General features: G+C 47.0%; 1 protein-coding gene across 6 annotated transcripts in view; it reads left to right on the top strand.

The window, feature by feature from the left end:
- The window catches only part of KCNAB2 (potassium voltage-gated channel subfamily A regulatory beta subunit 2), a 110,144-nt gene that overhangs the window by 3,130 nt on the left and 82,708 nt on the right, over positions 1 to 24,306 (top strand). The window contains exon 1 of one of the 6 annotated variants that reach the window (XM_082233426.1): positions 15,353 to 15,523. The exons of 4 other annotated variants lie outside the window; for them this stretch is intronic. The gene's annotated coding sequence lies outside the window, so the exon portion shown is untranslated. Of the gene's footprint in view, positions 1 to 15,352; positions 15,524 to 15,732; positions 15,901 to 24,306 lie in introns of those variants that run through there. One more of the 6 variants, XM_082233425.1, reaches the window with a different exon arrangement.

The following is a 24,306-nucleotide window of genomic DNA, read 5'->3' on the forward strand; positions in this document are numbered from 1 at the left end:
AACAAATCCGGTCCCTGCCCCAAAGACCTTACCATCACTATTTCAACAGCTGGATCAGACCAAAGGCTCATCTAGCCCCTAATGTCCTGTTCTCACAGTGGTAAGCCAGATGCCTCAATGGGAAGCCCACATGCTGGTTACAAGTTCAACAGCACTCCTCACTAACTGGTACCTTCTCTGATACTGGAGGCTACATACAGCCATTGTGATTAGTATCACTGACAGCCTTATCCTCCTTGGTGTGTTTATCTAATCCCCTTTTAAAGCTGTCTCAGTTGGCAGCCATCATTATCACTTGTGCTAGGAAATTCCATAATTTAATTACATATGATGTGAAGAAGACCTTCCTTTTTCCCGTCCTGAATCTTCAGACATTCAGCTTCATTTGGATGTCCCCAGCACCTAGTACTGATATAAAGGGAGAAGTTTATCTCTGTCTGCTTTCTCCTACAGATTATTTTGTACGTGCCCCTGACTACTTTTTCTGACCAGAGTGTTGTAATCTTTCCTCATAGAGGAATTGCTCTGTACAGACAGGGGGGAAAACGAGTGTTAGGCTGCAGGGCTGCTTGGGTACATATTCAACCTCATGTCTGAAGGCAAAATAACCCAATCTAGAGAGCAGCTCTAGGCAGGTTTGTAAACCACCACCTGCCTGATCGCCTATGGTGAGTTAACAAGTGCCCCCAGGCAACCATGTTTTTCTTTTTAAAAATAAAACCTTTAAAACCAGCCATTCATGCTAATAAAAATACTTGTGAGCAGGTGGGTGAGTCATCGTTTTACTTTGCATGTTCTGTGCCATGAAAACTGAATCACAAAGATGTTGCTGTGCATAGAAATATTTGCCAAGAGGCTCCTTCTCCTCCATCCCCATAATCTGTGCTTTCTGGCTTTCTTTGCCCATAACCCCTTCCTGAAAACTACAAGGCTGAGTTCCCCCACCCACCTCATTCTTACTCAACTTCCTGCCTAACATACCAAGCTTTTCACCTCCTCCCCTACTCTGACTTCAGCAACCTCCAACATTGCTAATTCATGGCAGGAAGCGGCTGGTTTTGCGTTTTCTGGTTGGCACCGCCTGTGTCAGTTGGATGCTGCTGCTGCTGCTGCTGCTGCTGCTGCTGCTGCTGCTGCTGCTGTCACATCAGTGTGCACTCTTGGGGGATCACTTGAATAATTTAGGAATGTGTGTCATGCAAGAGGAGGTGATAATGGTGGTGGAATTTACCGTGATCATAAAATGTAGAGTTGGAAGGGACCACAGGGGCCATTTGGCCCAACGCCCTGCAATGCAGGAATATTTTGCCCAGCATGGGGCTCAAACCCATGACTCTGAGATTAAGAGTCTCGTGCTCTACTGATTGAGCTATCCATGCATGCCCCAAAAGATGAAGAAGGCCAGGGACAGGAGCTCCTGGAATGTTGAAGTGTTGCATTTACAGTTTTAAAAGATGCATTGGCTTGGCTAATTTCTATTAAGCAATGCAGTGTTGGCCAGTCTTGATGCAACCAATGCCTGCTGTTTCCTGAATTAAAAGGGGAAGCACCCCTTACTTCTGCACCCTTGAAGATTTTGCTTTGAGAGAGAGAGAAATACCCAACCTCACAGGAGCCTGCCTCCTGTTTTTTTGCACGAGTCACTGATCTGGAAATGCCTCTTGGCTAGAAGCTAGCAAGCCCAGAGCGGTGACTCGTGCAGAGAGGAAGCAGGCACACACACACCCGTGAGGGTGGATAATTCTGCTGCATCTCCGCATCAGGGGAATAGTTGGATCATTCAGTCACATGTCCTGCAGAAGAGAAGCAGATTCATCCTCACCCCCAGCATGGGGGCAAAGGAAGAGTTGCAGCCTGAGTAGTAAACCATGCAGAGATGTGGATGGAGCATATGACAGCTTTGGACTTATGTGAGCCTTTAATAATTTAATTTGTTTCTCTTAGCCTGCTATGTTCCAGCATGCAATTGGGGTATTAATGAATGCATTTTTCTCTTTTTTTTTTAACGGAGCGACAGAACTTGAGTGTTCTCCCATAACAATGAGCGGATAGCTGAAATACTGAGAATTGTATAGGACAGAGATGAGCAGATGGCCACTCACTTAGGTTCATTAATTTCCACGAGTCTTCTCTCAATAGGACTTAGCTGGATGCAAGCCTTATTTTGCTTAGATGGCACAAGACTGTTTGGGTTGTATCAACTAATCTTTATTCAGAGCGAATCTATAGAAATCAAGGGACCTGGGTTAATCATGTTCATTAATTTCAGTGGAGCTACTCTGAGTAGGACAGTCCTTTGGATACAGTCCTTTGTGGGTTTTGCTGTAACAGGCTAACATGGCTAGCCTGTGACACCATCTTTTTTTAATTAAAATAAATAACTGCAAGAAGGTTGGACTGGATGAGGCTTTGGGTCCCTTCCATCTCTACAATTCTATGGTTCTATGAAATATATTTTTAAAAAAATAGAAAAGAGACAGGATATTGCAGATAAATGAACAGGGAATACATAAGCATTCTTAGTTCATAGGCTGAAAGCTCCTTGCCTCAGATCTTGAAGAGTTAGGTGATGCATTTAAAGCACATTCATACCACTTCAGCAGTCCAAAGAACTGTAACAGACTACAATCCCCAGCACCCTTAGCAAACTTCAGTTCCCAGGATTCTTTGAGGGGGAAGCCATGATTGTGTGCAAGAGTGTTGCAAGAGTGTTTGACATGTAGGGTGTAGGTGGTCCCCTACCTGCCAGTCAAAACAGACAGTATTGGGGAGGATGGGCCAATGGTTTGATTGATGCCAAGGAGTGTGTGTGTGTGTGTGTGTGTGTGTGTGTGTTTGTTTGTTTATTAGGAATTAACTCTGCTCACTCCTGTGCTGGGTTCTGTTTCTTGGTCATGCAATGATGTGATGTAACCTAAAGAACTGCTCTGCCCTTTGTGCTGCCGGTTGTGTTTTCCTGTCGTTAATTTGCAAGCGGCTTTGACTTTGCTGCGGATTGAGAAAAGCTGAGTATCATCTACTAAAATAGCAAATAAGTAAATAAATAAAACTGTTTTTCAGGCAAGGGGTGCTCTGGTGCAGAGTCCAGTGCAACATGGCCTAAATCAACTCCTTGCAATATCTTTTCTTGCACGCATTTCAAAGGCGAGATATAGCAAGGAAGGTGATTTGAGGTCCTGCGTGAGCTGAAACCCAGAACCAGATGCTGGACAGAAAACCTTTGGCATGGCCAAGTTGGAAGGTTTGTCTCTGGCATCAGATGTTTAGTGTCTGTTTTGCTTGTGAATATGGAAATTACGCTTGATTATAACGTCTAATGGATAAGGATACACCCATCCCCTGAGGTTTTTATTTTATCATAATCATTTATAGGCAACATATGTACATAATTATGTTTTGAATGGGATTGCTTCAGTGGTGTGTTTGCTGCCTTGGGCTCCATTGCAGGAAGGGTGGGATGTAAATAGACTAAATAAACAAGCAAATCTTTTAAAATATTTTTATTAGTTTTTTAACATATCATTTTCAACAATTATTAAACATACTTTTATATCTTATACAATTTTTTTGACTTCCATCAATCACATCTGAAAATTTTCTAATCTTTTCCATTTAATTTACATTTCTTACTTTCACTATTACATTTAAATATCATAACTAATATCTCTCTTCTTTCTCTTCTTTGCAATATTGCATATATTCCTCCTTACAAAACTTCTTGTAATCCTACTAGCGTAATTTGTTGAAACAAACAAGCAAATCTAAGCTAGTAGCTATTATGTCATGTGGCAGTGAGTTGTTGTTGATATCTATCTGTCTCAAGAGAATCTAGGCCTTCTTGAGTGCTCTTCCAGCAGTCAGGTCAAACCACTGTCTTAGCAGCACCAAGGTGAAATCCCTTGGGCGCAAGTCTAGGCAATGTGTATGGAGGTCCTGGGCTGCCCAGATGACAACCCCCCCCCCCCTTGGCCTCATTGATGTGGTCCAAAGGAGAGCCAAGCAATATATCTGGGTGCCAGCTTGGCTGCAGGAGTTGCCGGAAGGAGGCGTACAAGGCACCATCCAACCCTCTTAGGGACTCCACTCTGGATTTGTGTAGGCTTCACCCCATAGCTTTTTCTTCTCCCAAAGATGTTCCACAAGGCAGCGGAGGTTTAGGATCAGAGTTTTCCTTCTCCTAGATGGGCTTACCTTCCCAGGTGAGTTCATAAGTTAATTACACCTTGCAGGAAGAAGGTCTTACATTTATCCATCTTGGCTCTACTGCCATTCAGTTTCATTTGGCAACCATGGGTTTTACTCCCAAGTCAGCCTCACCACACATTTTTTTAAAAAAACAAAAACATTCTTTAACCCCTTCGAGTCCATTTGCATGGGTACAGAATCTCTCCCATCTAATCCTGCCTAGTGTCTTAGCAAGCTATGTCTCTATAACTGCCACCACCAATGCCATCTTATTGCCTGTGTGCAGGGGGGGGAACACCCTCCTTTCTCCCCCACCCCTTATCAGCTAGAGAAATGCAGAGTAGGCAAAGGGTTGTGGAAAGGAAGAGAGCTCTTTCACCCTCAGAACTGGCAAATTATCCGAGGTTCTGGTGTTTGGCAAAGACGTGAGCACTTTTGAAGGCTTTTGTCTCTGGGCGACAGCAGCCGGCCGGCTGCCTCCGTGAAGAAGTGCTTGAGTCACTGTAAACTCACTGAAAGATTTCCCCGCAGGCAAGGACACTCTCTCTCTCCCCGGCTGAGCAAATTAAAGGACCGTGGTGCCTCTGATTAAATATATATTTCAAGAAATGAATAGCTGAAAAGGCTGGCAGCTGGCTGTCAGGCAGCATAAGAATGAGAGGCTCCCGTAGCCTTTGAGCAGCGCAGAGGGCGTCCTCCGAGATCCTCTGTCAAACCTGAGGAATGAGGTTTTCCAGCATGGGACTCCTGGGGTGAAAGGGCTGGAGACCCTGAGCAGCAGGCGAAATTGCAATTGCAAAGGCAGTTGGGGAAGGTCCAATGCTCAGTTGTGCTTTGCATGCAGAACATCCTCAACCTCTCCAAATAAAGACCTCTGCCCAAGACTCTAGAGAGCTGCTACCAGTGTAGACAACAGGCCCGATTCAGCTGGTTGTTCTTAGGTTCTCTACTTAGCCATGGGGAACCTGGGGCCCTCCACATGCCATCGGACCGCCACTCCCACCATCTCCAACCACTGGGTATCCCCTGCCATCTTAATAAATCAGAAAGGGGGGGGGTGAGATGGATTAGCTTTTCAGCTGCAGAGATCTTCGGCAATGCCAGGGATTGAATCTAGGCCTTCTTGAATGCGAAACAGGTGACATCGTGGGCCAATAAGGCTTTTCTCCAGGCTTTGGGTACCAGGTTTCATGAAACATGAAAAGAGCTCCCGCGGTTCAGTTGATTGCATTGATTCAGGAAACTCTGACTCGGCAGAGCTTGCAGCTGGGCAGCAGAGATATTTCTGAGATGGAGAGCCCTGGGAATGCTGACTGCGATGGGTGTGTGCTTTCCAGGTACGTGGGTGGGCTGCTTGGCAGAGTGTTATTGGGATGCATCAGCATTGATGGATCGAGTACATCAATGTACCTATGGATATCTGCTAGGGAGGCAGGGAAAGAGAGGGAGCGAGGGCTTCTGCGTCTGGCAAAGAAGAGTCCTTAGAATCTTGGATAATTTATCTCCCCCCCCACCACCACCACCATAGAGAACTAGCACAGCTTCTGCCTTGCAAACAGAAGGTCCTTGGTTCAGTCCCCAATGACATATCCAGGTAGGGTTGGGAGAGACTCTTGCTTAAAATCCTGCCAGGCATTGCAGTCTATGATGAGCTCAATGGACCAGTGGTTTGACTCAGTATAAGGCCGCTTCCTATGTTCCACCCTTAGGGATGTGGGAGAGACTTAAGTTTTGTTCACATTTAAATGAAGACGTACCTAAATCACAGTTGAGGAAACAAGAGATGGATTGGAGCACAGCAGTTCTTCAAAATTTACACTTTGCAAATCAGTTCTCCAACTTATGTGCATGCTAGGGGGAAGTGTGTCTAAAAATCCACACATTAGTAAGAAAAGAATGTACAAAACTGTGTAGGGGAAGTTGATTGGGGGGGAAATGTGATTATTTGCCAAAGAATGCTTACCAAAATGCACACTAAAATCCTGATGAGTAAAGTATGTGGGTGCATAAATCTCTCTTTCCCTTTCCTTCCTCCCTGTGGAGTTTTCTGTCTCTGACATTTTGAAAGCTGTTGCTCATTTTGAGTCCAATGCCTAGATCTCCTCTATGCCAGTTTTGCTGGCACCAGACCTCTCTTTCTGTTATGAGTGAATTTGTTTAATTAGGAATAACTTGGGCATGTTTGTAGACTGAGATAATGACTTTAAAAAAATCAGTTAACTGCTTAGGTTTTCAGGGACTTATTTGACCTGTCATTTTTATTCATTGCTGTTGCTATTATATTTAGCATTTATTGTACTGCAGGGACAGACAACCTGCTCTTCTCCAGATGTTGGATTTCCTGAGTTTCCTGAATGGAACTACAGTCCATCAACATCTGGAGAGGACTAGGTGGCTGCCCATCATCCAGTGCTTTAGCATGCTCACATAAAATTATCAAAATAAAACTTAATAACAATCCTGTAAGGGAGACTAATGCTGTTGTCCTGTTTTACATTGCAGTGGGGAGGCAGTTCTCATAAGAGTGTCAAGATTCAAACCAGGGACTTGTGATTGCATTTAAATCAGTATTTCCCAAACTTAAAGGTAAAGGGACCCCTGACCATTAGGTTCAGGCGTGGCTGACTCTGGGCTTGCGGCGCTCATCTCGCTCTATAGGCTGAGGGAGCCTGCGTACAGCTTCCGGGTCATGTGGCCAGCAGGACTAAGCCGGTTCTGGCGAACCAGAGCAGCACACGGAAACGCCGTTTACCTTCCCGCCAGAGCGGTACCTATTTATCTACTTGCACTTTGACGTGCTTTCGAACTGCTAGGTTGGCAGGAGCAGGGACCGAGCAACGGGAGCTCACCCTGTCACAGGGATTTGAACTGCTGACCTTCTGATCGGCAAGTCCTAGGCTCTGTGGTTTGGGTTTGAGGTGGGTTCAGATCTAGAAAGGTTAAGGAGTACTGGGGTATACAGCACAGACCTAAATGGACCACTGGTCTCAGAGGTGCCAACTTGAATAAAATATGGGAGGGCAGGTAAGCCCCGCCCCGCATAATCCATCACATGACACAGTGCATGCACACCATTTGAATGGCAATGCCCATCAACTTTGAGGGGGCCCAGCCCCCTTCATATATTTTATTGGGGGGGGGGGAGGTGTTGAAGCCCCTAAGAGTTGGCTCCTCTGAATGGCCTTACTGGGCGTCATGGGCTCCCTATCTGATCTGCCCTGAGATGAAAGCCAGGAAATAAATCTTGTAAATAAAATTAACAAACAGTCTGATAAGTGAGATGAGATACTGGGGATTTGGGGTGGAAATGTCTCGGTTCATCTTGGGAATCGTGATACGGAGAAATGGGAAAGCTGAGTGTAGTCAGCTGTGTACCCAGGAAAGCTGATTTCAGCAAATTTAAAGAAATACTGGGTCAGATCCCATGGGTGGAATTACTCAAAGGGAGGGAGTCAGAGATGGGTGTGAGTTTCTTTGAAGGCACAATTGCAAAGCTTTCCAACGCACAAAAAATAGGGAGGCAGCTAAATTGGGGAGGGGGGTATGTGCCCCTCCAGATAATGTTGGACTCCAGTTCCCATTGTCCCTGACCACTGTTGGGAGTTTGAGTCCAACAACATATGGAGAACCTGAATTAAATTAATTAAATACAGAGCATTTTCTTCACTGGATGCCATTGCCATTCTAAAAGAACAAAGCAAAAGTTCGTGGTGAGTTCTGGCACCTCTTATTCTAGAAAAAAATAGCACTGCAGGTAACTAACATAAGGAGAACAAAGGAACCTGAATTATACTAGGTCGGGACGTTGGTCCATCTTGGTCAGTATTGTCTACTCTGAGTGTTATCACTTCTCCAGAGTCTCAAGCAGAGAAGCACCTTTCCCATCATGAAATGGCTTTTAACGGGAAGTGCCGGATGTTGAACTTGGAACCTTCTGCATGCAAAACTGATGCTCTCATTAGAATATATGAAGACTGCTGGATCAGGTCAGTGGCCCACCTAGTCCAGTGCCCTGTTCCCACCCTGTAGCCACCCTGTGAGAAACTCTAGCAGGACCCGAGCAATAGAGCACTTCCCTGCCAGCAGTTGAGCTAGGACCCCCCCACACACACACCCCTACGAGCTCACCTGATCCTCCAAATAATTGCAGTGGCTGTGCCCCTTAAAAGGCAGCGGGTGACTGTGTGTGTGCGTGCGTGCGGCTGTGTGAGAACGCCAAATGTTCCCTGGCTCCAGAGTCGCCAGGGGCCTGTCCGCTGAGTCATCCAGGTGCCAAAGTCCCTGCTGAAGCATAATGGGAAATTCTTGCTGAGTTGCTGCGTTTGGTGCTGATTGGGAGCAGAGCAAAAAGCTCTGCTGGAGCAGCTCAGCTGGTGCAATTTGCTAGTGCGGAACGGGAAGAATTGGCCTTGCAGCATTAATGCTCCGGTTATCAGCACGCTCAGGGGTGGGGGTGGGGAGCTTCTGCACTTTCCGCTTCCCAAAGTAGTGTAAGTCTCTTTCCCCCCCCCCCCCCACCTACCAGGTAAAAAGTAGCACAGCCATGTTTGGCAGATGGACAGTAAGAATATAAGAAGAGCCTACTGGGTCAGGCCAAAGGGGGCCTATCTAGTCCTGCTTCCTCTTCTCACAGTAGCTGACCAGATGCCTCAATGGGAAACCCACAAGCAGAACCTGAGAGCCAGAACACTCTCCCTGTGTCTTCCAGCAAATGTTATTCAGAAGCAGGTCTGGCCCACCCATGAGGCAAGGTGAGGTGACTGCCTCAGGCAGCAGAATCCACAGAGGCAGCAGCTCTGGCCTCCAAGGAATGCATCGTCTGATGATGATGATAATAAATAATAATAATAATAATAATAATAATAATAATAATAATAATAATAAATTATTTATATCCCACCCTCCCCAGCCGAAGCCGGGTTCAGAGCGGCTAACAACAATAAAAGTAACACAGCATTCTAAAATCAATTCATTCTAAAATCAATTCAAAATCAAATTAATGGCAACCATTGGGCTAGAGTTCTGTGAGGATTACCAAAGGAGGGGGTCAGACTGTGCCCTAGCCAAAGGCCTGGTGGAACAGTTCTGTCTTGCAGGCCCTGCGGAAAGATGTCAAGTCCCGCAAGGCCCTAGTCTCTTGTGACAGACCGTTCCACCAGATCGGGGCCACAGCCAAAAAAGCCCTGGCTCTGGTTGAGGCCAGCCTAACCTCCCTGTGTCCCGGGACCTCCAAGATGTTTTTGTTTGAAGACTGTAAGGTCCTCCGTGGGACATTCCAGGAGAGGTGGTCCCGTAGGTACGTGGGTCCTAGGCCGTATAGGGCTTTAAAGGTTAAAACCAGCACCTTAAACCTGATCCTGCCACTGCTGTGGCATGCTCCTTAGAAACAAGAGCTGCCATCTCCTCAATGCCACTTCTACAGCGGCCTCTTGGTGAATAGTAGGCATTGCTGGTCTCCTCCCGCCCTTGTTTCCAGTGTAGATCTTTATTCCCCACATTGTTTCTGATGTAGATCTTCACTCACCCCATCTTCCCTAGAATGGGAACACCATTTTGTGGTTTGCCTTAGGCGCCAAAATGTCTTGGGCTGGCCCTGTTCAGAATCATCACAGCCTCCGACTGGAGGCAGAGCATAGCCAACCCGGCTAGTAGCCATCAACAGCTCTCTCTCTCCTGCATAGATTTGTCCATAGGTGAACGTCAAGAAGAGTTCCATAGGTGAACGTCAAGAAATGCTTTCTTTTATCTGCCCTGAATTTTCCGACATTCAGCTTCGTTAGATGGTCACAAGTTCTAGTATGGAGAAAAGCCTCTCTGTAGCCACTTTCTCCATGCCATTCATAATTTTATAAACTTCTATCAGAAGAATGTAAGTCCACAAGAAGAGCGTGCTGGATCAGACCAGTGGCCCACCTTGTCCATCATCGTATTCTCTCTATGACCATCCAGATGCCCCACAATGGGAAAACCAGAAGGCAGGACCCAAACTCAAGAGCACTCTCCCCTCCTGAGGTCATGTCACCTTACTTACCTTATCTCTAAATGAAGAAGTCCCAAACATTTGTACAGTGCCATTCAGAAGCCTCTTAATTTTAGTACACGGACTGACCCTCAATACGAACCGTAGGATTATAACACTTCAGACGCAGCAGCTTGTTTTTGAGCATACACTCCTCCTCTGTACAGTAATAGGAAGAAAGCTTTCTCGGGGGTGGGTCAGGGAAGAAGCCACACAACACTTTTCAGCTCAGCACCTGTCATTGCCCTGCTTCGCATGCCATGTTACACCATAGCTAACATGAAGCCATGGTTTAATGGGAACAAGTAGCATGTTTGTGCAGGCTACTCAAAAGGTCACCCCGCTTTGCCAGGAGCAACAAAACACAAACCTGGGCATGTCATGTTCACCCCAAAGTGGGTCCCAGGGGAATGATCCTTTTTCTCAGCTGGGATGGGTGGTTGGGTGACAAAGAATGTGTGTGTGTGTGTGTGTGTGTGTGTGTAGATAGAGAGAGAAAAAGACAGAGATCTTGACTTTTGCATGTCTAGACTATAAACCCTAGAGGTTTAATTATAACCAACAGTGTATTAAGTTCTGTTAAAATAAATAAATAAAGGGTAAGAGCTGTAGCCACTGCTTCACCTACTTTGGCCTCTGAGAGATAGTATGGTGTAGTGGTTAAGAGCGGTAGACTTGTAATCTGGTGAAGCGGGTTCGCATCTCCGTTCCTCCACATGCAGCTGCTGGGTGACCTTGGGCCAGTCACACTTCTTTGAAGTCTCTCAGCCTCACTCACCTCACAGAGTGTTTGTTGTGGGGGAGGAAGGGAAAAGGAGAATTCTAGTCGCTTTGAGACTCCTTCGGGTAGTGATAAAGCGGGATATCAAATCCAAACTCCTCCTCTTCTTCTCTGGACTGCACCCACCACTGACATTCTCTGCCAGGAGGCAGTGATGGCAACCAACTTGAATGGCTTTAAAAGAGGACTGGGCAAATTCACAGAGGAGAGGGCTACCCATGGCTACTAGCGACAATGGCTATGCTCTACCTCCACAGTTGGAGGCAGAAATGCCAGATGCTGGGAACCACGGGAGGGAGAGAGTGCTCTTGTGGTCATGTTCTGCTCCCTGGTTTCCCACAGGCACCTGGTTGGCCAGTGTGAGAACAGGATGCTGGACTAGATGAGTCATTGGCCTGATCCAGCAGGCTCTTCTTAAGCGCCACCCCCTCTCAAGATTGCCCACAACAGAATGTGGCTTTTGGTCTGAAAAAGGCTCCCCTCCGCTGGACATAGCCAGTGAGAGAGATGTGGCAACAGAACCTGGTTTTTCTTCCCTGCTTCTCAGGATTTGGCGGAGAGGCTTGACAACCTTGTGAGCAGCCGACAGACTGCAGAGCGTTAAATGCACCCTCTTGCATCTTGGGAATTCCCCAAGGTGGCATGAGCTAAGGGTGTTGCTAGGTAACAGGTGCCCACAGGGACTTTCAAGACGGTCCAGTGTGTATAGTGCCGGCTGGCAGGGATCCCAGCTTCCCAAGAGGCGGGAAGCAGGTCATGGCTTAGGCATCCATTTGGGCAAACGGCAAAGCAATGGTAGCTATTTCCCTTATCCATCTTCTATGTTCTCCTTATCTTATATCTTTCTTTGCTTTGATCAAAAGACAAGCAGAGAGAGGAGGAGTTGGTGACTCTGGTGGTGGGACAAATCTCCACTTGGTGTCTTCTAGGCCCTTGTCTAGTTATCTTCATCAACATCCCCTCCAGGCCACCAAAAAGGACTCCCACATTCTCTGAGCTTCTAACCTCTTTATGTAAACACTTGGCTTGGAAGGTTTCACCGTCCATCAATATAATTGCTCTCTGCTACCCCCAGCAGAGAGAGTTGGCCCACAGTGAAGCTGCTACACCTCTTGCCTTGAAGTCAAGAGCAATTTAATTACTTGGCCATTTTTTCTCTTCCAAACCACTTGGAGGAACCGTTGGGCAGTGGCGAAGGAAGTGGAAGGCAATTAGCAGGGAGCAGATGGGTCTCGCGTGTCGAAAGGTCTCTTGAGGTAGAGAGCAGTGTTGGCTCCAGGCCGTTTTGCCTCTTTGCTTGAAGGCTGGTGTAGTGTCAGAGCTGGCGAAAGGGGGTTGTAGCAGCAAGGTCACATGAGGTAAGGCAAGATGTCCCCAGAAAATAGGAGTGAGCCTGATGGAGAACGCAGCGGAAAGGGCATGATTCTCCTCGGACGCTGGTTGCTGGTGGATCACAAGAAGAGCCTGCTGGATCACGCCAATGGCCCATCGAGTCCCGCATCCTGTTCTCACAGTGGCTGACCAGATGCCCCAATGGGAAGCCCGCAACAAGTATTCAGACACAAGAGGACTGACTCTCCCCTCCTGCAGTTTGCATCAAATAGTACTCAGAAGCGTTGCTGCCTCCGGTCATGGAGACAGAGCACAGCCATCATGACTGGTAGCCACTGATAGGCTCCATAAATTTGTCCAGTCCTCCTTTAAAGCCATCCAAGTTGGTAACCATCACTTCCTCCTGTAGGAGGGAGTTCCACAGTTTAACTATGCGCTGCATGAAGAAATCCTTTCTTTTATCTGTCTTGAACCTCCCAACATTCAGCTTCATCGGATGTCCCCAAGTTCCAGTGCTATGAGAGAGGGAGAAAAACTTTTCTCTATCCACTTCTTCCATGCCACGTATAATTTTAGGAACTTCTGTCATGTCACCTTTTACCCTTTCTCTGAACTAAAAAGTCCTATATGCATGCTGAGCAATGTTTTCCTCCAAACAGGATAGTCACCACATTGTGGAAAGGTCAGAAGGGGTTGGGCATTCCAGCTCCTTTGCTAAGCCCCTTAGGGAATGGACTTAGCTCTACAGTCTCAGGTTCAAACGCAGCTAGGGCTGGGGGAGAATCTCTGGAAAGCCTCAGCAAGTCAGTGTGAGTAATACTGAATTGGGTCCACCAGTTGTCTGGCTACGTATAACACAGCCTCCTGTCTCCGCCTTAAAAGGTAAAGGTACCCCTGATCGTTAGGTCCAGTTGCGGATGACTCTGGGGTTGCGGCGCTCATCTCGCTTTATTGGCCGAGGGAGCTGACATACAGCTTCCGGGTCATGTGGCCAGCATGACTAATCTGCTTCTGGCAAACCAGAGCAGCACACAGAAACGTTGTTTACCTTCCCGCCAGAGTGGTACTTATTTATCTACTTGCACTTTGATGTGCTTTTGAACTGCTAGGTTGGCAGGAGCTGGGACTGAACAACGGGAGCTCACCCCATCGCGGGGATTCGAACCGCCAACCTTCTGATCAGCAAGCCCTAGGCTCTGTGGTTTAGACCATAGCACCACCCACACTTAGGGCCCAGCAATACAAAAGTGGGGTTGTTAAAGAGGATTGTGCTTGAAAAGCCAGTTGTCCGGAGGTGAGCAAGTACCACTGCAGCAGGTAGCACCATCATCATCATCATGATCAATGATGATGCAGTTGTATAGTCCAAACCAGGAACCAAGCATTCAAGTTTGTAAGGATGGAGAGTCCGCGAGTGGCTCAGTTTGTACCTGAACACTTAAGGGTTCCACTCAGTGCTAGTTCTACTCAGAGGCAAGTTGCTGGAATTAATGGACCTCGGTTAATTTTTGCGGGTCTGCCCTGAGTTAGTTGTCTACAACCCTAAGCAGCTTACATGCAAGACCTAGCCCAGAGTCAGGTGTTTTATATGACCAAGTGGATCTCCATTGGTCCCTGGAATCACCTGACCTCTGCTAAGCTGCAGTGCACCCCACTGACCATCCACAATGGTGGTGCTAAAGAGCAATGGAGAGCAACCCAAAAGCTCTGCTACTACTGTGTCACTGAAAGTACCAGGAAAAGACCTGCTAGGCTGGGAGGGAATGTTAATTTGGTCTGCAGTCTTTTGCCTACACATGGCAGTAAATCTCTTGGAGCATGGTGGGACTTACCTCTGAGCAAACAGGTATAAGGATTTTGCTGCATGGGTGACTTTTGCCCAAGGAATTTTATCTTTGTGGATACAAACATCCTGATCTGCACCTCTTGGGCTAATGTGCAGACCAGAGTTGAGGTACCCAGCAGATTTCATGCTTCTGTTAATTGTCATCAGTAGCTTAAATCTAGCAAAATATGGATTTTGCATGTGTCTTTTGAAAGGGAAACATGTGTTTAAATGCTTTTTTTAAAAAAAAGAACTCCACGTTTGCATACATACTTTGAAATTTCTGTTGTTTTCCATGGAAGGGAAATGTGTGAGTTGCTCACTTTGTTTTCAAGTGTTTTTATTTAATTCAACCATTTATATGCCACTTAATTGCAGTATGGGAGAAGTAAATAAAATGAAACTAAACAGGAGTTAAAACTGTAAAACCAGAATTCAGTTAAAATACCTGCTGGTGTGTGTGTGTGTGTGTGTGTGTGTATTCCGTAAGTGCTAGAGGTTCAACAGGGCAAGGGTCTGTTTGGCCTCAGCTTGAAGGGTGTGCCATAAAACTGGACCCACAATACTGAACCCAGCACAGTTCCTGGTTGCTACGAACCATGCATCCAAGTCATGGGGAACCACTAATTGTGACTCCCCCAAAGACCTCACTGATCAAGCAGTGATATAAGGGATCAAGCAGTCTTTGAGGTATCCTGGACCCAAGTTGTTTGAATAAATAAATACTGTACAAGCACCTTGAACCTCGTGTTCTTTCCATCCCCTGTAGGTTGACCCCACACCTTGCATGCAGGAGATTCCAGGTACAATCTCTGCCCAAGACCCTGGAGAAGCCCTCTGAGGCAGAGCAGACAGTTCTGGCAAGTTAGGCCAGTTGGACTGACTTGGACTTTGCCAAAAAGTCAGTGGCTAGCCTAGAGATTTTTCTTGCCAGGAGTTTTACCTAAATCTGCCTCATCGGTAGGTTTAATCCCATTGTCCCTTGGCCTGCCCCCAGGGGATGGAGCCAACAGTGTTCTCTTTCCCCTCTGCTCTCACATCCTCCGGATCTTGACCCTGAGATAAATCTGAACTTTTGGGAGCAGTTAACTGCTGCCATCCACCCCCCGCCTGCCCACCCAGCTCCCCATCACCTGACCATTGCGACACCTGTCTCGCAGCCGCACGGGGGTGGGGTGGGGGCTCTCCTCTTTGCCGTGTTCCGATGCCCACACAATTAATCAGCAGACGCCTCCGGAGCGAACCATCTCCACATTTAGCCGCAATCCGGGAGGAGTAGTGTGTCAGGAGTAGAGGGGGGGGAGGCAGAATTTACAAAAACAGAATCAGCTGCCAATGCGATGGCTGGCAGAGCAGATTCCTGCTGACTCAGGCTTTGAAGGTACAAACGAGGCTGTTGCGGCAGTGAGAGAGAGGGAAGGGAGGGGACTGCATCTCTCTTGCCCACGCACTGCCAAATGGATTTCGGCTCGTCTCTCTCTCTCTCTCTCTGCCCATACTAAATAAATAAATAAGTTGTCTGTCTAGAACCTGGAAAGGAATGGGGTAAAAAGAGAACACCTTTCTCTGTTCTTTTTTCTTTTCTTTTTTTTGCCGTGCTCCCCCCCCCTCCCCAATTGCTCGTCCATCCAGCCGTCTGGCTTATTTCATTTTTTCCACCATGCCTGCTTGCTAGATCCATCGCCCCGCGTCTCCTTTACTTTGCCGCTTGCTTTTTTTCTTGACTGCCGGACTAGAAAAGAAGCGACAACATCTAAGGTAGGTGCGGTTCTCTCTCTCTCTCTCTCTCTCTCTCTTATTCCCTTTGACTTCTGGGGTGACCTCTCCCTCCCCTGTTTTTGGAAGCTCTCTCCTCCGCCCGCCTCCCCAATTTCCTTTCTTTGCTGCAGGCGACGATTTCTCCTTGAGCTCACTTCTCTCTCCGGCAGATGCAGGGCGACAGGAAGCCGGTGTGTGCCCGGGTGCTTTTGCTGGGCTCTTGGGAAATCCTATGCATGTTTCATCAGAAAGAGCGTGTCCCGTTGGGTTCAAGGGAACTCGCTCCCCTGGAAGCATGTATAGAGGGCTGCAGCCTCGGTGGGGCTTCTAGGAAGCAACCAAAGAGGCAGAGGAGGATGGCCTCTTTGAAAGACAAAAGGCAGAACCCAAATAGTGGACTTGGCTTATTTTAGACTCTGGGGCTTAATGGATTTGGGGAGGGGGAGGTAGTGGTTTTGCTCTTTAACGTGTTTTATTTTGCTTTCTCCAAAACATGCACTTGTGGGGACACACACACACACACATTCCCTGGAGTGCCCCCGTAAAGTCCTTCCCCCATGGTACCACCAATAGCTGTTATTAACTCCTTCCCCCATTATTTTCTGCAGTCTATGTTCCTTGCAGCATCAAACCCCACATTATTTTAGGACGATTGAAGAGGTGGAATGCGGGGACCGATGTGCTGCCACAGGCAGAAGAAACCTCTCCTTCATTGCAGCTCATAGTTTGCGGTTAATTCCCGACCCGTGTGTTTCCAGGTTGACCAGCTAATCGGCATAGCCGTTTCCATGGTATCTAGCTAGAAAAACTAGGCTGCCCCTTTTTCTGGTGCAAGGAAAACAAAGTGGATTCTGTTTTGTTTTGTTTTGTTTTGTGGGTTTTTTTTTAAAGGAAGGGGACATTTTAGCACACAGATTCTCCTCTGCCCTTTGTTCTCTCTGCTCTCTTGTGGTTTTCCTCCGGTGCTGCCAAAAGCTGAGGGTGGAAGTGAAGAAAGGACTGGGTTGAAATCAATCGGTGGGGGGAGACGCAGCTGCCTGAACATCACCTGCAGTGCATCTGAGAGGAGGGTGATCTGTCAGGCACAAGTGTTTCGTCTCTGCCCTGAAATTAATTGCACTTTGAAAGGAAAAGGATAGGATGGGGAACAGCTAGGATTCTGTAACGCAAGGCAGCGGCGAAGGAAACTGCTGAGAAGGGTTGGTGGCCCTGATTGCGGACAGGCAGTGGACGTCACAGTGCACCACTTTGAGAGAGGCTGCTGGCAGAGCACTCAGTGAGACCAGTTTAGGGTACAGGCAGGGCAGTGGGGAGCTGCAGGGGGTGACTGCGCCAACAAAAACAGGAAAAGAGCAATTTCCAGTTTTGGACTGTGGAATTCGCATGTTGCCATAGATCTGCTAAGGTTTGCCTGTTTCATTTCAGTACCCAATTTTTTAGTTTTGAGCGCAGTTCGCTGTTTTAATCACAGCACAATATGAAAGATAGGAAACTCCTTTCTACAGTGTAAAAGCATTCCTCTGTCTAGCTTAGCACTGGCTGCACTGACAGGCAGTGGCCCTCCAGGTTTTCGGATGGGGCTTTCCCAGTCCTACCTAGAGCTGCCCGGAACTCAACCTGGGACTTTCTAAATTCTGCATGATGGGTGGTGTGTATCCCTCTATTTGCTTTTTGCTAACTGGAGGGGTTCTGAAAAGGGGGTTAGAGGAGGCTGCTAGATAGACCAGTGCTCTGAGCTCCGTGTGAACTTCCTTCTGTAAGCTGCAGTTGTTGCCAACACTCTGGCCACAGTCAAGGAGCGATGACTTCCTGATGTGCCCATGGGGAGAAAGCAGCTTTTCTTCCCACTTATTAAAATTCATGCTTCTGTAATTCCCAGCTTCTGCTAGATATTTTTGGCTTGGCTTGACGTCCCGCCATTTCTCAGCTCAGAGAAAATGAGTTTGCGATGGAAGATCGGGGCATGCAAGAGAAATTTCTGCCTAGTGACATTTCAATTACACAGTTAGCCTCTTAGCCGGGAGGATGGGATAATTCTGTTGGGTACCAGTAGGAAGACAACAATTTCCCCACCAGCCCTCTAATATTCAAGAGCAAAAGCAACCGTGAGGATAAAATAAGGTGCTGTAGGGAGGAGAGAGTGTCCTAATTATTCAATGGCATTTTAGAAGAAGAAGAAGAAGAGTTTGGATTTGATATCCCGCCTTTCACTCCCCTTCAGGAGTCTCAAAGCGGCTAACATTCTCCTTTCCCTTCCTCCCCCACAACAAACACTCTGTGAGGTGAGTGGGGCTGAGAGACTTCACAGAAGTGTGACTGGCCCAAGGTCACCCAGCAGCTGCATGTTTTAGAGACATGAAGAAAGTGAACATAACATAAAAAGAGCTTACTGGATCAGGCCAATGGTCTATCTAATCCAGCATCCTGTTCTCACACTGGCCAACCAGTTGCCCCCAGTGGGAAACCCATAAGCAGGATTTGAGCACAAGAGCCCTCTCCCCTCCTGTGGTTTCCAGCAACTGGTATTCAGAAGCATTGCTGCCTCCAGCTGTGTAGGCAGAGCATAGCCATCATGGCTACTACTGTCCACCATCCAAGTGGGTGACCATCACTGCCTCCTATGGCAGTGAGTTCCATAGTTTAAACTAGGTGCTGCATAGAGAAGGACTTGCTTTTGTCTGTCCTGAATCTTCCAACATTCAGGTCCACACGTTCTAGTGCTATGAGTGAGGGAGGAAAACCTTTTGTCTGTCTGCTTTCTCCATGCCAGGCGTAATTCTATAAACTTCCAACATGTGTCCTCTCTTCCTTATCTTTTCTATAAACTAATGGGTGTGGGTGTGAGTGTCTTCTAGCAACTCTAACCACCATTAAGAAACTACACTTCCCATGATTCTCCAGCGGAAGCCGTAGCTTTTTCAAGTGGTGGGATATTGCTTTCAATATACAGTGGTACCTCGGGTTACAGATGCTTCAGGTTACAGACGCTTCAGGTTACTGACTCCATTAACCCAGAAATAGTACCTCGGGTTAAGAACTTTGCTTCAGGATGAGAACAGAAATCGTGCAGCGGCGGCAGAGGGAGGCCCCATGAGCTAAAGTAGTACCTCAGGTTAAGAACAGTTTCAGGTTAAGAACAGACCTCCAGAACGAATTAAGTTCTTAACCCAAGGTACCACTGTATAGGGCAAATGGGGCCAAAGTTTATGCTACCGCTGAGCTGAAATCTTTACCCTGTCTTTTGTGGCATGACAGCACCCTGGAGATCTATCATGCTCCTCTTTCTGTTCTCCAGGAAAAATTAACATGCCCAGCTCTTTCACAGGACTAATGAGCAGCAGTGGTGTAAAAAGGCATCTCCCCTGCTAGGGATCTTTAGGGAACAAATAGAAAAATAAAGCTGCCAATATATTAAAGCTGTTTTACAAATCTATAGTGCAACTACGTTTGGACTACTGCGCACAGCTCTGGTCATGTCACCTACAAAAGGGTATTGTAGATTTGGAAAAGGTTCAGAGAAAGGGAACCAAAATGATCTAGGGAGCGGGGAGAGAGCATAACCGTAGAATTGTAGAGTTGGAAAGGGACCCTTGGGGGTCATTTAGTCCAACTCCCTGTAACCGAGGAATCTCAACTAAACTGGAAGTTTGTAGAACTTTGCATGGCATGGATAAAATGGAAGATTCAGGGCACATAAAAAGAAAGGCCTTTATCACACAGTGCAGAGTTCAGCTATGGAACTCACTGCCACAGGAAGCAATGGATGGCTTTTCTAAAAATTGATTTTTAAATTCAAGTAACGAAACATGGCCATACAAGGAAAACAGAGCTTTGTAGTTGTGCACAAAAGAAAGAAAACTCAGTTGGCTTTAAGAGAGGATTGACAAATTCCTTGAGCAGAGGGCCATCGACCGCTATTAGCCATGATGATTATGTTCTGCCTCCACTGTCAGAGGCAACAATGCTTCTGAATACCAGTTGCTGGAAACTGCAAGAGAGGAGAGGGCTCTTGGGCTTGGATCCTGCTTGCAGTTTTCCCACTGGGGCTTCCGGTTGGCCACTTTGAGAACGGGATACTGGACCATTGACCTGATCCATCAGCTCCATTCTGATCCATTCTGATTTCCTAAGCCCCCCCCCCATCCCCACTCAAAGAACGTGCAGTACAGTGGTACCTCGGATTAAGAACTTAATTCGTTCTGGAGGTCCATTCTTAACCTGAAACTGTTCTTAACCTGAGTTAACACTTTAGCTAATGAGGCCTCCCGCTGCTACCGTGCCGCTGCTGCACGATTTCTGTTCTCATCCTGAAGCAAAGTTCTTAATCCGAGGTACTATTTCTGGTGGAGTTTATAACCTGAAGTGTCTGTAACCTGAAGCGTCTGTAACCCAAGGTACCACTGTATATTGTCAATATCTTTCTTAAAATACAGTGCCCAGAGCTGGGCACAGCCCTCCAGATTGCAGCTTGACTAGCACGGAACAGAGTGGAATTATTACTCCTTGTGAGCTGGACAACTCTACTTCTGTTAATGCAGCGAAGATTGCATTAGCTTGTTTAGCAGCAGCATCACACTGCTGGCTCCCATTCAGCTGGCAAAGAAAAGATTCTAATACCTTTGTTAAGTTTCCTCCCATGAGCGAGGAATTGCATTAAGTATTCACATCCTGTGTAGGAGGTAAACCCCCAAAAAGTCCAGCTGGTGTTGAATTGGATGCTGACTTATCTCCATGCCAGCCTCCTCTCCGCTAGGGTCAGAATATAAAAATGGCTATCAGTGAGCATGCTTTTGTCTCCATATTTGTTGCCTTGGGAAGCTCTGCTGGGATAGGACCCTTGGCAGAAGGAATCAGGCTTCATTTATATGCAGGCTGCTGAATCTTAGAGGCGGTTAAGGTTTGGGACAGGGGCAAGACCCATGCAGAGGCAGGAGGGCAGCTGGGTACATTTACCCATGACCTCAGAGGGCTAAGCCAGCTGGGGGGAGGTGGGCACCACCAGGGGCCTGCCAGAATTACACTGCCATGCCAAGAATGCCCCGTGCCAGCTGATCAGGGACTCCTGCCCCAAGCCTCATACAAGCTCTGCATGGGCCTGGGCAGGGGTCTCCCCCAAAGTCCCTAACTCATCCCTTCCCACCACTCACTTCTCCCTTGGAAAGGAGATGGTTTGGGTGAGTACAGTGGTACCTCGGGTTAAGTACTTAATTTGTTCCGGAGGTCCGTTCTTAACCTGAAACTGTTCTTAACCTGAAGCACCACTCTAACTAATGGGGCCTCCCCCTGCTGCTGCGCCACCGGAGCACAATTTCTGTTCTCATCCTGAAGCAAAGTTCTTAACCCGAGGTACTATTTCTGGGTTAGCGGAGTCTGTAACCTGAAGTGTATGTAACCCGAGGTACCACTGTAGCTGTTTTTCTCTTGAAAAATACCCCAAACAACATCCCAATCTCTGCCAAGCAGGGTCTGTGCTCCTTTGAAGAATTGAAGACATGGCGAAGGCTGTCGTAGCTTTAAGGAAATACGATTTAGTCACCTATTTACACCTGAATTTAGATGGAGGGAGTCCAGATCTTACAGCATGGTCATCTCAAGACGATCTTGTTCTCCACAGTAGAGCAGCACTGGAGTCCAAGGCATCTCCAAGTTTCGGGCTGGGAAAGAACTTTTAGCAGTCAAGAGTAGATCAAATAGACTGATATTAGACAGCTTCATAGTGTTTTAAGTTTTGGAGGGTCAGTCTGGATGGTGCCCGTGGGTCCCTTCCAAACCTGTGACCCTGCGTAGATGACAGTAGAATCTATAAGAGCAAACCAGTCAGACCCTGGCCAGTTCAGTACTGCCATTTACGTTAGAAAGATGTTGATCTGTTGCCATGGAGATAATTGGGGGGGGGGGTAATTCTCCCCACCTAATGGGAAGTGACATCACCTCATAAGGTGAAGAGCAATTGCCAGATGTTCCGTGTGTGATTTTTGGTTGATGCTGGAAGATGGAGGGCAGGCCTTGCTCTGTACTGGACCCAAAGAACTGTGACTTGGTGCTTCTCTGGAAACTGAATGAGACAGCAAAGTCGGTTGGAGGTATTAAAGCTGTAAGCCCATCCCTCCAAGGCTCAGCTTCTATATATGTGCTAATAAAACCATTCATACTAAAGACACCACAGTCTCCGCCAACCTTCATTCCAAGAAACACCACTTGGAGATTGCGGCTTGTGCAACAATATGTCCCTATCCTGGAGTGAACTCAGGAAGAACACTGTCTCTGTGAGCCTCTTTTTCCATGACGCCTTTCAACCCAAAGTGTCTTCGCCGCTCCTTCTCCTTGGCCTAAAGACCCCTCTCTCTGAGGGAGCTGTAGCAGTGCTGGATTTCTTTGGCAGAAGCTTTTAACCTGGTGAAACTGAAGCTGGCCGTAATGGCCTTAAAATCAGGATGCTGAGAAACTTGAAGCTCCCGGGTCAGCAGGGGCAAACTTTACCCACCATTCATACTTAATGTGCAGGGAACTAATGACTGGTTGTAAACTGCTTGGATTCCTGCCCCCCCTTTTTTATGAACAGTGGTATCTAATTATTTTCATAAATAAATAATAAACACAGACCCTCCAAGTGCCCCTATTTTCCAGGGACAGTCCTGGATTTACAGAAGCCGTCATGGTTTCTGATTTGATACTGGATAGTCCCGCTTTTCCTTAGGACATCCCTATTTTCATCAGGGAAAGATTGGAGGGTATGGAGTTACGCGACCCCCGAGCCAAGGCGATAAGTAACTATCCAACCTTCAGAAGACACCTGAAAGCAGCCCTGTGTAGTTTTATTATGTTTTTATATATGTCGGATGGGCAGGGTATACAGTAAATAATAATGAGAAAATAAATTTGTTTGGGGGGGGGGGTTATTGGCTTGTTCTTGTTTTTATTTCTATTATATATTTTGTGTTTTTATGTTGCGATTTTATGTTGTGAACCGCCCCAAGACCTGTGGAGATAGGGCAGTATACAAATATGAATTATAACAATAATACTAGTATAATAGTGTTCGGAAATGAGCAGGGGCCAGATAAAATTTGGGTGAAATTCTCATGGACAGAGTGTGAGTTTTTGTGTGTAGATACAGCATGGTTTACTTTCTAGGTGGCAAAGCAAGTGGTATTCAGAAGCATTGCGGACTCCAACCATAGAGGCAGAACATAGCCATTGCAGAGACTGGTCATTGACTTTATCCAGTCCTCTTTTCAAGACATCCACGTTGGCAGCCACCTCTGTGCCATAGTTTTAATATGCACTGCATGAAGAAGTCCTTTCTTTTATCTGTCCTGAAACTTCCAACAGGCTCTGCTCTGCCTCCACAACTGGAGGCAGCAATGCTCCTAAATACCAGCTGCTGGAAACCACAGGAGGAGAGAGGAGTCTTGTGTTTGAATCCTGCTTGTGGGCTTCCCACAGGCATCTGGTCAGCCACTGTGAGAACAGGAGGCTGGACTAGATGGGCCGTTGGCCTGATCCAGCAAGCTCTCCTTGCATTCTTAAAAGGTCCCCTGTGCGGTTTACCAATAAATTGATACAAACAAAACTTAACACTATGAAGTGTGGCCCCTTCAGATGTGTTTTTTTTTGGGGGGGGGATATATTCTGCCACCAAGAGATGCGGGTGGCACTGTGGGTTAAACCACAGAGCCTAGGACTTGCCGATCAGAAGGTCGGCCGTTCGAATCCCCGCAACGGGGTGAGCTCCCGTTGCTTCTGCTCCTGCCAACCTAGCAGTTCGAAAGCACGTCAAAGTGCAAGTAGATAAATAGGTACCACTCTGGCAGGAAGGTAAACGGCGTTTCTGTGTGCTGCTCTGGTTCACCAGAAGTGGCTTAGTCATGCTGGCCACATGATCTGGAAGCTGTATGCCGGCCAATAAAGCGAGATGAGCGCCGCAACCCCAGAGTCGGTCATGACTGGACCTAATGGTCAGGGGTCCCTTTACCTTTACTATATCCTGCCACCATTCATGAATGCAATACTAGCAGTAGGTTTATACTGGACCAACCACACGTCATTCTTCTTCTTCTTTTTCTTCTTTGCTTATTTTTATTGGTTTTCACATATTGCATTATAATACAGAGATGGTGTTGGCACAGGAAATGGTGTTGGCTTTGGTACGTCATTCTTCTTTAATAGTTGCTCTGTGATGCTGCCCCAATGTAAGTGCATTCTTGTGCCATCTCGAAGGGCACCTCTCGTCCTGCACAACTAAATTCAGGACAGTAAACAAACCAGAGCATTCATGCTGTAAAAAAAAAAATGTTACAGGATTTTGGCAGGGTGGTATATGGCGTGCAATGATTGGAAATGGAGCAGCGTTTTTGCCCTGGAAATTTTAACGGGTGCAAATGGTTTCGAAAGCAGGATACCATC

Source organism: Podarcis vaucheri, assembly GCF_965113315.1.
Source record: "Podarcis vaucheri genome assembly, chromosome: 7".
Lineage (NCBI taxonomy): Eukaryota > Metazoa > Chordata > Lepidosauria > Squamata > Lacertidae > Podarcis > Podarcis vaucheri.